Genomic DNA, 13,715 nt, shown 5'->3' with positions numbered 1-13,715 from the left:
GCGGAGCCCACATAAAACTGGTACCGAAGAACATCTTTAAACAAAGAGCAAATTTCACCGAAACGTAAATAATGAATTTGATGCCGTACGAGGGTAATAAATGTAATCATTTTTTTATAAAAAAAAAAATTCACAAACCATCAATACAACAAACTCCTTGGACAACGAGTGACCTTGTCGTAACGATCGCTGTAACTATAACCACCTAAAATTAAGATAACTTTTGAACTATTAGCTCGAGAGCCACATAAGAACCCGTCTAATAAATAAAAACTGTTACGAAAACCCCAGGAGTTTCGGCAAGCAGTGAAAGCACAAACTCGGAAACCTCTTACTATAGCCACAGATACACACACAGAAACCTTATTACAGATTCATATATTTTAGATAAACATCGAACCCTCAAACCCAGAAATTTAGGGGAAAAATGAATACAATAAACCTTGCAAACATTCACGAACCAAAGAAAAGAGAAACTCATAAAAGTCAAGACTCAATCGAAATATACAAATTTCGGATTGGCAGAAACTGGGGATTCTTCAAACCTAATTAGACACCTCTCGGAATCCTCAGAAACATAAAAGAACGAAACATCAGACATTTTCTTAACTAGAAACAAAATCCAGAACTACACAATGCAGTTCAAACCCAGAAAATGTTTAGCAAACCAAACCCCGAAATAAGAGTTCTAAAAGCGGAAACCATGGAATCCACAGAACCCCCAACAAGAACACAATAATTATATGAATACTAGTAATCTCACTTGGTTTCTCCCTACATATAACAAACATTACTGTTGGAGTGAGGAACTACTTCTTTCTCAAAAACTTCGTTACTTCGGAGGGAGCTGTTTCGCACAATGTTTTATACTATCAACAGCTCCACATTGCTTGGTACCAAGTAAGTTTATCATGCTAAAAATAAGTTTGAGTGATGACCAAACAATGCCCAGTGCCTTTAATATAAATTAAAGAAATTAATTCTAGAAACGTCGTATCAGAGAAACCTCATACATCCGTATATCGGAACCTCAGTAATAATTATAAGAAATGCTGGAAACGGAACCTCACTCCCAAACAGGAAACAGTATTGCTGTTATTTCTTCGGTTGTTAATGGAGTTTACCTAAGTAAAAGCACATCGTGCATAGCTTTGTCACATTTTCCGTCTTTTGATGTGATTACAGAGCCCCATCCGTCTCATTGAAATTATTGTTAACAGTGTTTTTGCATTAAGATTGAGATAGGCCCAAGGCTGATCACCGCAGAAGTGCACAATCAAGTACAAGTAACAAGTGCAAATGGTTTCAATAATGTTTAGAATTCCCAGTAAGAATCATCTCATGTATATACGCCCCCATGTGTTTCCACGCCCCACTGGTAGCGTCTGCTTTACATTTTACCAATAACTAACTAGGATAACAACCGGAATGCTTTACAGGTTCTAGACCTAATTGATTTACAACGCTTGGAGGCATTTACAGCCCACCCTTTCTCATTGATATTAATAATATGTTTTATGCGGCCTGTCTGTATGACAGTTAAGTATACCTAATCCACAGGCACTAATTTGCTGGATATTAGATGGTGTTTAGCCCTATAACCGCATGACTGATTTGTATTGTCTCCAGATCAACACTTTATACACTGCAGCGTGTATAACAACCATTCACCAAGCCGACTTTGATTAACACAAATCGAATTGGGGTTATTGGTTAACTTCTGGCACTAAATCTTAATTTTACTCGCCTGTGAGACCGTGGTTTACGAAGCACATTTGTTGGTTTTGTGGGCTTCTAAGAGTTGGACCCCCGTCGTTAAATACATTTTCATAATATCCGTAAGCTACTTCTACCCGGCATATTGCCGTAATTACACTGACAAGCCATGCTGCAACTTCGGGCTTAAAATCAAGCCCGAACCCCGCGTACATATCCCCCGCCGTAACAAACCCTGTGGGCACTGTTGGTTCATTTCTTTCCAATATTGTTTTCATTTTGCCCGTTTCTTAAACAGATACCTATTTTATGTCAACAAACGGGGAGGGGTTTATGTGATTAAGACGCCGTTGTGAAACTCTGTTCTGAGATCTGAATCGGATTCAGGTAAATTGTCGTGGTTTTACAAGCAATGATAACTTAAGAAAGCTGGTCGCAGTAAACAAATAAAGCAATCGTGGCTTACACAACCTGAACAATGCACTGGTTGCGTGAGTTTTAATCTGGCCTTAAACATGACATTTGGTAAGTGAATCTAAATCTAAATAAGAATTAATAATATTGGAAATGTTTAGTTTATTTTTGAGATGAAAGTCACATTACCAACGGCTACAATTTGTTGTAATATGTGGGATGCTTATTTTTCATTAACTAATTACCTATGCGGACTGCTACTTGAAAATTTGTAAAGCATCCTGGTATTTATTAAAGTACTTTCTTCTAACGAGTTTATAGTCAATGTCTTCATTTGGGTGCTTGCTGGCAAACATAACCATATATATTTACTTCGTTTTCAAGAAGCTCAATCGCCTGAAAACAAATAATACAAACATCTGAATATTGACAATAACAACAATGAATCAACATCAACGGTAAAACACAATAAAGAAACAAAAAAGTAATAAATTTAGGTTTTTTTCCGTCACTGAGAAGCATAGAAAAGGGTCCTGCAGAAAAGAACATTCAGAAAGGGTCCAAGTATACATTCATTCAACGAAAGTACACGTTTGTCAGCGACAGCAAGGAGTGACCTTCCATTTATCTTGGTCTGACTTTGACTTGAATGAGACACAAAACAGATGTCCACACTTTGAAAAAGATCATCCGCAAAATATACATTTCTGACTTTAATTTTAAGGAGAAATATATCTCCTTTCAAATAATTTTATTCATCGGTTGGCTCTTAACACAAAGCGTGGTATAATGCACAACTCTTTGCTTTTACACGAACAAAGATAAAGATTGAAATGAAATGAAACAAATTGGAATCTAATACTCAGGTCAAAAGTCAACTTTATGCTAGGTGAGCTTCGAACTTAAAAGTGGTTTTGTCTTTCTTTTGTTATGAGTTGTCATTTATGTTTGTTTTAAAATTGTAATCGATGTATAACTGCAATAAAAAACAGCAATCACGATTCAAGAAATAAGTGTGATACAAAATGCCGTCATATAAAGAGCTGATTGCCGACATTGTATGCAGAAAACTTTGACACAAATGAAGACCATTCTCGCCGAACTTTTAATTTCTACAAATCAATTTCCTCAAGTTAAATGTTTGGTTGGGTGTTTTTTTATCGAAGTTCCCCGAACCATTGCCCGTAATAATCATACAATTTTTGTAAATCTTCTTTTGATTGTCTCATTTTGTCGATTGCAAATTTTTTCAAGTTTGCGTCTTTGTATAATACCTATATTTGTTTAGACAACAATTTGCACTGGCATTGAAACATTAGTATGAATGTTTTAATATTTAAATTAGATTACTACAAATTTCTTTAGGGTAAACTGGCCATTTTGTGGTGATTATTAAGTTAGTTTCCCATGGAGTTGTCATCCCGAGTCTACCAGTGCTCTTTTGGCGTCACTGCATGAGTTAAAACCGCCCCATGCATGATGCTCTTATGGAACCACTCCCGGTAATGTCAGACTCATTTTGTGTAGGCCCATACCTTCCCACCCAGTATTTTTCCAAATTGAAAACACAAAGGCTCTCGGTATTTTTGGTAAAAACGGCAAATGTAGCTCCATATGGCAACATTTTCATCCTATGATATTTTACAAGTCATGTATGGAAAGTACATTCATACAATCTTAACCAATCGTTACGATGCTGGCGCCTATATTGTTGAAGATAGAAAGCTGTTTCACTTAGGGCAGGGTGTTGCAATTACTATCGCAGAGTTGCTCTCCAAACACTGCATCAACTTACTGCACTTAATACAAGGGATAAAATTATCTATTTGTTTCCAACCGTTTAAAAAAGATTGGTTTCCCTTTCTTTATTTGTCCTAACTGAACTGGTCAACGCTTAAACATTATTACAGTATGAACACCAGATTTGATTGGTGTTTCGTTTGGTTCAGCACAACCCTGGTTCAGTTGTACATAAAAGAGTGAAAAGTGGCGCGTAATGGCTGATGGTTTCCCGCTTAAACCAGGGAATTAAAAATGGCAAAATGCAAGGCGTGGTTATGTGTCTGGTAGTATACTGCATAGTTCCCTTAGGGTTGTTCTCCTCATTTCTCTTTAACAAGGTCTACTGGTTATAAGAAGTATCCGTAGATGCAAACTGAGATGATTGTTCCATGTGCGGATATGGCCCACGTATAGGACACTCCATTTCAATATCGGTTCATTTTAGCAAAGTGGGCAGGTCTAGCATATCATTGATTGCGCATAGAACGTAGCGCTCCGGGGCGAAGTAGCTGAAATATGAGTCTAGTGGAACACCGGGTCTATATATTGGCCAACACGCTCGCAGGAACCGCCGGATCACCAGCCTGCAAAAGAAACCCGAAAGGTTTTAAATCCCTGGACTTGTTTAAGTGCTTGGAGCGTGTTTCTTAGGTTGCTAAAACCAGCTATTAAAATGACATGGAGTCAGCTTCATTACATATTGAGATTACAGGGTTTCTTCGTTAGTCTGCAACAAGCACAAAGAAAAAAGTTATTAAATTTCGAGTTTGCACTGGTACAAAACAAAAAAGGGATGGACTACATATGCTGCACATAAGATGCGAGAAATCCAAGCTGTAAGACCACAGATAACAAACAGCCGGACATACGACGATTGATATTATTGTTGGTGAACAAGAAAAAGTAGAAAGAAAAGATAATGGTAAGGCGAGTAAGGGATGTATTAGTTGTGCAGGTAGTGGTCTATTGGGGGAAAAGGAACAAAATGCCGCACTGGTCATAATACCACACCACCATCAGGAACTATAGACGGCTGGCTGGGAGGTTTAGAGGGACTCCTAAAAAGTTTGAATTTTGGTGTGAATTTGATAAAGTGCACGTCTGCACAGAGTTTGTGATATGGCAGGTGCATCTATTGTTTGTCTTTACAAGTTGTATTTTAGACTACCAACTACCATACTCGTTTTTTCGTTAAGTTCCTTTTTGCTCACATTCTGTCTCGCTTTTAGCTGCCGTCGGACCAGCATAAACGCGAGACCTTTTTAACGCTTGGAGGGGAAAAAAGAAGGGGAGTGGGCTTTGTTGATCACATGCCTGAATCGCCAGGCACAGGAAAGGCTAGCTTGTGTATAAACGAATATTAATCGTACATATGAAAACGTTTTGCCCGGCCTAAAACAATTGAGCCAGACAGTGGCTAGCGAGTATAAGCTTTCGCCGTGCAGCTCTGCTGATGTGCCCGTGGACCGCACGGCCACACTACGGCAGGCACCCAAAAGCAAAGGGACGTGGTGTATGCACTGTATTGTGCGAGACGCACGCGCTATTGTATGCCTTTTGTGTGCGTCAGTCAACATGTGTTTCTATTGAGAAAAATTCCCACACATACAGGATCGCGGTGCTATAGAGAGAGGAGCGCGGGTGAGCAAGCCCCAAGTCACTTAATACGTTACATTAAGTATATGACAAGCGGCACAGCAAATAACCTGTTAGTACACAAAATCTGTGCTTTTTGCCCCATCAATCTCGCAGACGGCCAGACAGAAATCGCTAATTTTGTAAAACATGGAATTGGATAAAATTAAGGACAAAGAGTGGCTACACAATCTGGCTTTCGGTACAGCGTAATTGCACTAGCAAATCGATGAAAACCGGTCCGAAAAATGTCAAAATCGATAAAGTTTGTGATGTGATATGATGGGATGGGACCGTTTAGTGAGATGCTGAAATCTAATCAGTGAGGTAGTGTTATATAGAGAGAGAGGGTATACAAACAATCACTTTGGACCACTGTAGATGGGTTTAGATTTAGGTGACAGACGGCCACCTTCTTTTCAAATGGACCATTCAGCGAAGCTCAAAGCAGATGTGCTTATCAACAAACTTAGGCAATGGGCATCGCTTCTTACAAGTCCCCTGTCTCTAACCTAGAGTTTGGACTAGAGTACAACCGGCCAGGTCGGTACAGGGGTGAACCCGCATACAGTTTGGGTTTGTTGACGCGGGCCAATCTATTCCTATGATTATAGATCACATTTACAGTTATTAAGTTTAGAGCTCTATTCTGTTCATCTATTGGGCTGTCAGTGGACTACTGTATAACATCCTCACCAATTACAATATCTGAATGTATTAACCCAGATAAATGCCGGCCTCAGACGTTCCAGCTTTTGTTGGGTTTTAGGCAATTTTGGGATGACCCGCTTTCCGAGGTCTATTATCAGAATTTTTTTTACACAAAATCATCATCACATAAGTTATTGAACGATGTGATTGATCGGTCTAAAGTAGAAAAATAGTTTATGACAACACATAATAATAATAATAATAACCCGTTTTTATATAGCGCTTTTCACACCCGGAGGGCGTCCCAAAGCGCTTCACATTATTACCCCTGGTCACTGGGCCTTAATTCACTCCTTAAACCATCTCAACTCCCTGGTGGGGAGTATGAAGCCTGTGCAACATTAATATGCGCTACTCGGCTAAATCAATCACAAGAACCATCTCTGCCCTCACAGGTACCCATTTACCCCTGGGTGGAGAGTAGCAATTATAGTTAAGTGTCTTGCTCAGGGACACAAGTGTCATGACCGGGATTCGAACCCACACTCTGCTGAACAGAAGCATCAGAGCTTGAATTCGGTGCTCTTATCCGCTCGGCCACGACAACTAACCATGCAAAATGATAAGGCAAAGAGGATTTGAATATTGTTTTTGCTATGAATTTTAAAATACTGTTGTTTATTTTTAGCTTCGTATTCAGTAAAACCACTATCTCCATTTGTCAAGTATTTTGAGAATAATGACAATTATACTTAGTAGGTGAAGACACGACAATTCCATTCTAAGCACTGGATAATTTATACAAGTACATATAGCTATAAGTACACAGCCCGATAACGAACTAATCAAAGATGTGGCTGTTTAACAAACAGTCGATTCCGAAGGAAATTGTTTGTGATTTTACTCCAGTTGAGACCATGAAATCGTAAACGTGACTTGTGGAGGGTAATTCATGACAACCTGGAAAATTAGAGGATTAAATAAAATACTTTTTATGTCTTTGTGACAATGTGTTGTGTTTTTTACTTTGATTTGAAAATAAAGTGAGATCTTTAGAAAATACTGGTTTTGTGAAGTGAAGAATAAAAGAACAGCTATTTTGAATCTGTCTCCAGCCAAACGTTATCTGACGTGTCTTGACCGTGGTCAGTGTGAAGCATCTAAAACATTCTGATGGAGCTGAATGGACTGGTACCTGTACCTGTACTGGTAACATTGCAAGAAATAACTCAAAACAGCATAGCAAAGGTCTAGACTTGAAACTACTTTGGTAATTATCAAAGACCAGTATCCTCACTTGGTGTATCCCAACATAATGAACAAAGTAATAAATCTGTGAAAATTTAGACTCAATTAATCATCGAAGTTGCATGAGAATAATATAAGAAAACACCCTTATTGCACAATTTTGTGTTTTAATGTGCAAAATAAAAAGGCTTCGGGCCTGAAGTCTTTTAATATTTGAGTGAGAAATTAGCAGCTCGAAGCCTATACGTTACTTGAGGAGAGTGAGCCTGCAGACATTCAATAGCCTATACGTTACTTGAGGAGAGTGAGCCTGCAGACATTCAATAAATACATGGAACGACATTGATCTCATCGCGTGATGATCTGCGGCCTGACCATCCCAAACTCAGTCCCCGAACCTGTATTTGTTTCCCCTGTCTAAGAACACACACCCTGTATCCCAGCCTACCTCCCATCAACTCTGCCCCAGTTTATCCTCTTCAATACATACTCGAATCAAATTGACTCCATCGTTGTGTATACGCATCCTAGTCAAGATCACAGTCAACAACGTATCAGCGACAAATACTCGCTATACCAAAACTCGACCAATCACAACCCTCGCGTATCATACGTCACAAGATAGGCAAGGTGTAGCAGACATAAACCATCCTGACACACTGGGCAAGTTTCTATACCCTGGTCACAAAACAAAGTCACTAAATAAAAGGGGTGTGTGTGGGTTCAGCAGAAAGTTTCTAGACCCGGGCTGGGTCACCCCTAACCAAGGGCTGTGAGTAGGTCCATCAGGAAGTTTCTAGACCCGGGCAGGGTCACCCCTAACCAAGGGCATGTGAGTAGGTCCATCAGGAAGTTTCTAGACCCGGGCAGGGTCACCCCTAGCCAAGGGCATGTGAGTAGGTCCATCAGGAAGTTTCTAGACCCGGGCTGGGTCACCCCTAACCAAGGGCATGTGAGTAGGTCCATCAGGAAGTTTCTAGACCCGGGCTGGGTCACCCCTAACCAAGGGCTGTGAGTAGGTCCATCAGGAAGTTTCTAGATCCGGGCAGGGTCACCCCTAGCCAAGGGCTGCGAGTGGGTTCATCAGAAACGTTCTAGACCCGGGCAGGGTCACCCCTAGCCAAGGACTGCGAGTGGGTCCATCAGAACCTTTCTAGACCCGGGCTGGGTCACCCCTAACACAATCACTAAAAAGGGCTGTGGGTCACACCCATTGAGTCCAGTATAGAAATAGTTACTCCTATAGAAGACCATTTTGGGCGATTTCAGACCATCTGTCGGTGCTTTATATACTGCAAACATACCCTGAGTTTACAGGCTTGCACAGTTGGGCTTTGCTTTCATATCATGTGGTAATTCTATCAAACTGTTCTATCTAAAGTGTCAATGTTGTAACAGTCTGCAATGGTCTGTGGAGAAAGCAGCCTTCAAATTATTCCAGATATTACATTTTAAAATTCTCCATTTCACTATTTTAACATGCATTCATGTGTTTATGTATTTGGAGGGAAAGTTAAGTGTGGTTGCACTAAATGGGTTGGTGGTTCAAAATTTCTGATTATTAATTTTCCAAGATTCATGGTAGTGTAAATCGATGGCGTGAGTCATGCTCATTGTGTAGCAATATTGTTATTGGTTTCTACAAGTCGAAGCTCAACGAGCAAAATAGTCTTGAAGCTGAGTTGTAATTAGCATATCACTCAGTGGAACTTGATCAAGACGATAATTAAAAGGTGGTTGCAGCCGGGAACAATTGCCCAGGTACTGTCTTCTTAGACTGTGAGAAAACACTCGAAGCAAAACCAAAGTGTGTGCAAACTACAATTCAACAAGTTTTCATATTATTCAATTGGGACTTTGAGGCGCTAGGTGGCAGCAGACTGACCAGGTTATCCCATTGTTCTCGATAACGTGTGCCTGCTCAGAAGACGTAACAGTGGAATTATGTATCTGATTAGTCTGTTGCCACCTGGTGTTCCAATGTCTCCACATGAAAACTTAGTTCTGTGCACACCTTTACCGGGTTCTCCTGAACAATGATAAGGATTCCATAACTCTTTGCTTTGAAGGGACAGTCGGACTATTTTTAGAATAGTTTCACAAGCTGTGCTTTTTTTATGGGTTCCTCTACAGTTTCACACCCTGTTTACATAATACTGTATTGTATTTGACTGTTATACTTGAGAATACTGTGGAAATAAATGAACTGAACTGACAAAAGCCCGGCCTCTACAATGTTGCACTAAATATGAGCGACAAACTCAAACAGCAGCAAAAGTTATTCGTATGACGGCGCTTTGAAACTTACATTGACCTTTTTTTAATGAAATGATCAAACTTTTCAAATCACACCAAACTGCACAGACAACCATAATCTTCAGCATCTACATTTAGCTCTACATTGTTATTGTATTACCCGGGTAAAAACACCACACGCAGTGGAGCTGTGGGCCGCATACAGTGGGCCACCCTCTTTCCACACAAGCCCCATCTTCATAAAACCTGTAAGGAAAAAAAACGTGCTAAGCACATAAAAGCATTGATTACTAGAAACAGGTTACCGGCCAAACTTACATTAAGTTATTTTTTGAGCAGAATATTCCGCTAAACAGCTTTAAGAAATAGGGCCATGGTCAAATAGGTCATATACGGGTCTCTGGACTACCTTTCACTGCACACCCCCCCCCCCCCTCAACAAGCAATCACTAAAGAGTCGCCCTTCAAGAAAATATTCAATTGTCTTTTTGAAAATTAAGAAGATCCCAAAGTCTTTTTTAAAGGCGTCACCCAATAAAACTTATACCTCCTAAATATAAAAAGTATAATTTATTTACTTCTTCCACTCAAATTGAAATGGTAAATGATGGGGGTACCCTCAACCAATGAAGAGAGTAAATACGGCTCATCAAGTCCACATACATTACTTTTTAGGAGCACGTCTCAAGTAACAAAGCCTATCACTGTAATTATGGGTCCACGTGCTTACCGCCATACGCTCAGCACACAACGCCACAACCAGTTTTATAACCTTAAACTGATTATTGAAAAGCACATGCAATTAACCCAATTTAGAGATGGGGGTTTGATTAGCACCCGGGCCACTAAGCAGGTGTTACCGCCATGTAAAAGGAACAGCACCGCATTGTGCAAATAGTTCAAATGGAGGAGATCACATTCATTATAAGTCAAACTGGAACATTCGTAAAAGGACAAACTTTAGTCGGCAACGCAGATCATTATTGACTTCTTATTACAAAGCAGGATGAATGAACAGTTTTAAGAAGGGCCTAATAGGGAATTACCTGGTGACACTTAAATATTAAGCCGGTGGACTCACAGCGTAAGCAGCATATAACGGTAGCAGTCGGCATAAATCTAAGGTAGACACTTATTCATACTGCCGCCATTTTGGTAATGCTCCCTGTGTTCAAACAATAAAGATTCAACGTTCTTATTTTAAAAAAAGAGCGCATGCTCTTTCAGGCCCCCACCCATAGTTTGAATGTGAAATATTCTAATGTATCGATTAAGTATTGCGGATTATTCTCTGGCTATTCATTCACTACTTTGGGATGTGGCTACCATGCAGACAGACCATCCATGGCGTCACATCGTTGCGCGGTGCCCATTAAATGAGTAGCGAAAACAGACGACTATAGTTGTATTTGAATTGTGCAATACGGGGCTGGTATATATTGCTACTTGGGCCGTATCCACATTGGCAGCTACAGCTACGGCTACGAATGTTGCTAAGTGTGTTGCTAAGGACTTCCCATATTCCAACGCACGATGACGCGGAAATATAGCCATAGCCGTAGGCTGTAGCCGCTAATTCAGACACGGCCTTGCAATTGTAGTAACATTATTGCTTGAGAACTACTATGTCCAGCTGAAGCATTTACATGTTCACTGGAGCAGGTAAATCACATTGACGAATAGTTGGGAAATCTGTAAATATCGGCACCGTGAAAGAGTATGACGTCATGCATAAAATTTCTAGCCAGGTCCCAATGTCATGAAGCTGTTTACCATAGGCCTAAAGCAAATTTGTGTGCTTAAATAGTAGCAGGAAAATGTGCGTAAGCATAACGTGTTTCAACACGATTTCTCAATTAAGCAGAACAATTCTGTGCATGCACGTTCACCCGTGTGCTATCCACGGATAGCCAGCATTTACCCTTGCTTAGGCCTACGGTAGGTAACCAGTTGAAATAGAAATTCTACAGAAAAAAACAAATAATTTACAGGGTTTACAGAAGGTAATGGTGAAAGACTTCTCTTGAAATATTAGTCCATGAAATGCTTTACTTTTTGAGAAAACGGTAAAACAATATAAATTCTCGTTAGCGAGAATTACGGATTCATTTTAAACACATGTCATGACACGGCGAAACGCGCGGAAACATGAAAAAGTGGGTTTTCCCGGTTTTTTCTCCCGACTCCGATGACCGATTGAGCCTAAATTTTCACAGGTTTGTTGTTTTATATGTAAGTTGTGATACACGAAGTGTGGGACTTGGACAATACTGTTTACCGAAAGTGTATACTGGCTTTAAGGGACGCTCCGTAAGCACAAAACAGCTGCTTACATGTTTTATAAAATTAGGCCCTGGGCCATATAAACAAATACTCATAATATGTAGATATAATAGTAAAAATGCTTATTAATTAGCTGGATCAAAAATAATTCCACTTTTTCGTTTTTCAGCATAATAAGTTTAGTGTTTCCGGCAGCGTTAACATTTAAAATTAATTGTAATCAGTGACTTTCTATAGAGCTCATGGAACCGAATCGATGTGTTCGATGCCATTTCTAAAGACAGTTCTTCACTAGATATTCAATAGAAGCAGTAGTTTGCGTACAAGGAGATCATAATTCCATTTGTTTGTGTGAAGTTGTAGATGCTGTATTACTTCTCAAGTATGGTTTGAGAGTAAAAATGCCCATCTGATCGAAGCGTTGATTTGTCGCCATTTTGTTAACAACAAAATGTCACTGCAAATATTGTTTTCCTCCGCGCGAAATTTCGAATCTACTGATTAATTTCGTTGACTTTAATTGACGATTTTTATGGAAGCTTTTATATACTTAAAGATGGTGGACACTATTGGTAATTACTCACAATGATCATTATCATAAAACCTTTCTCGTTTAAGAGTAATGGGGAGAGGTTGATGGTATACAACATTGCGAGAAACAGCTCCTTCTGAAGTGACGTATAGTTTTCGAGAAAGAAGTAATTTTCCACGAATTTGATTTCGAGACCTCAGATTAAGAATTTGAGGTCTCGATCACCAAGCATCTGAAAGCATCTAACTTCGTGTGACCATGGTGCGACAAGGGTGTTTTTTTCCTTTTCATTAATATCTCGCATCTTCGACGACGGAGTGAAACATACAGCAACAACTGTCATTTTGTTTTTTCAATTTATTTCAAATTCGCCATTATCACAACACAACAAACTCTTACACATTGTTGCATAAACCTCTATACCAATGATTATAAAACAAATAATATGAGCTAACATTTGCACAGGTTTGTTATTTTATGCATACAAAATATGTTGAGATACACCAGCTGTGAAGATTATTCTTTGACAATTAACAAAAGTGTCCAGTGTCTTTAAGTAATAGTTTGAAACTTTATTTGAATTAACTGATGAAATTGTACCCGCCGGTGGTTAGACAATTTGGAGGAAATCCGGCTCTGTGCTGGTAGAGGCAGTTAATAACAAATTCACTAAAATTGTCCCTTTGTAATTGTTTAAACTGTGTAGAGATGGGTGTGTTATTCGAGGGGAACCAACGAAAAGGTCGAGTTGGCGTTGCATGGAGCTCCTAATGTGTCGCCATGTTGGAAATTTGTTGTATGGCATGTGCTTTATTTGCGCTCTCTGTTTGGGCTGCTTGTAACAAGAATATCTTGGGTAGGGGAGATAATTCTGCAGTCTGAACATGGATGCAAGAATATCTTGGGTAGGGGAGATAATACTGCAGTCTGAACATGGATGCAAGAATATCTTGGGTAGGGGAGATAATACTGCAGTCTGAACATGGATGCAAGAATATCTTGGGTAGGGGAGATAATACTGCAGTCTGAACATGGATGCAAGAATATCTTGGGTAGGGGAGATAATACTGCAGTCTGAACATGGATGCAAGAATATCTTGGGTAGGTGAGATATGCACAACATACAACAGTCTGAACAGATAATGGCTGCATCTCTTTCGTCGAGGCATTCAAGTGAGGCCTTCGCGATAGGGTCGTT

The sequence above is a fragment of the Asterias rubens genome, chromosome 11 (genome assembly GCF_902459465.1).
Source record: "Asterias rubens chromosome 11, eAstRub1.3, whole genome shotgun sequence".
NCBI lineage: Eukaryota > Metazoa > Echinodermata > Asteroidea > Forcipulatida > Asteriidae > Asterias > Asterias rubens.
This window is presented reverse-complemented; position numbering follows the sequence as displayed.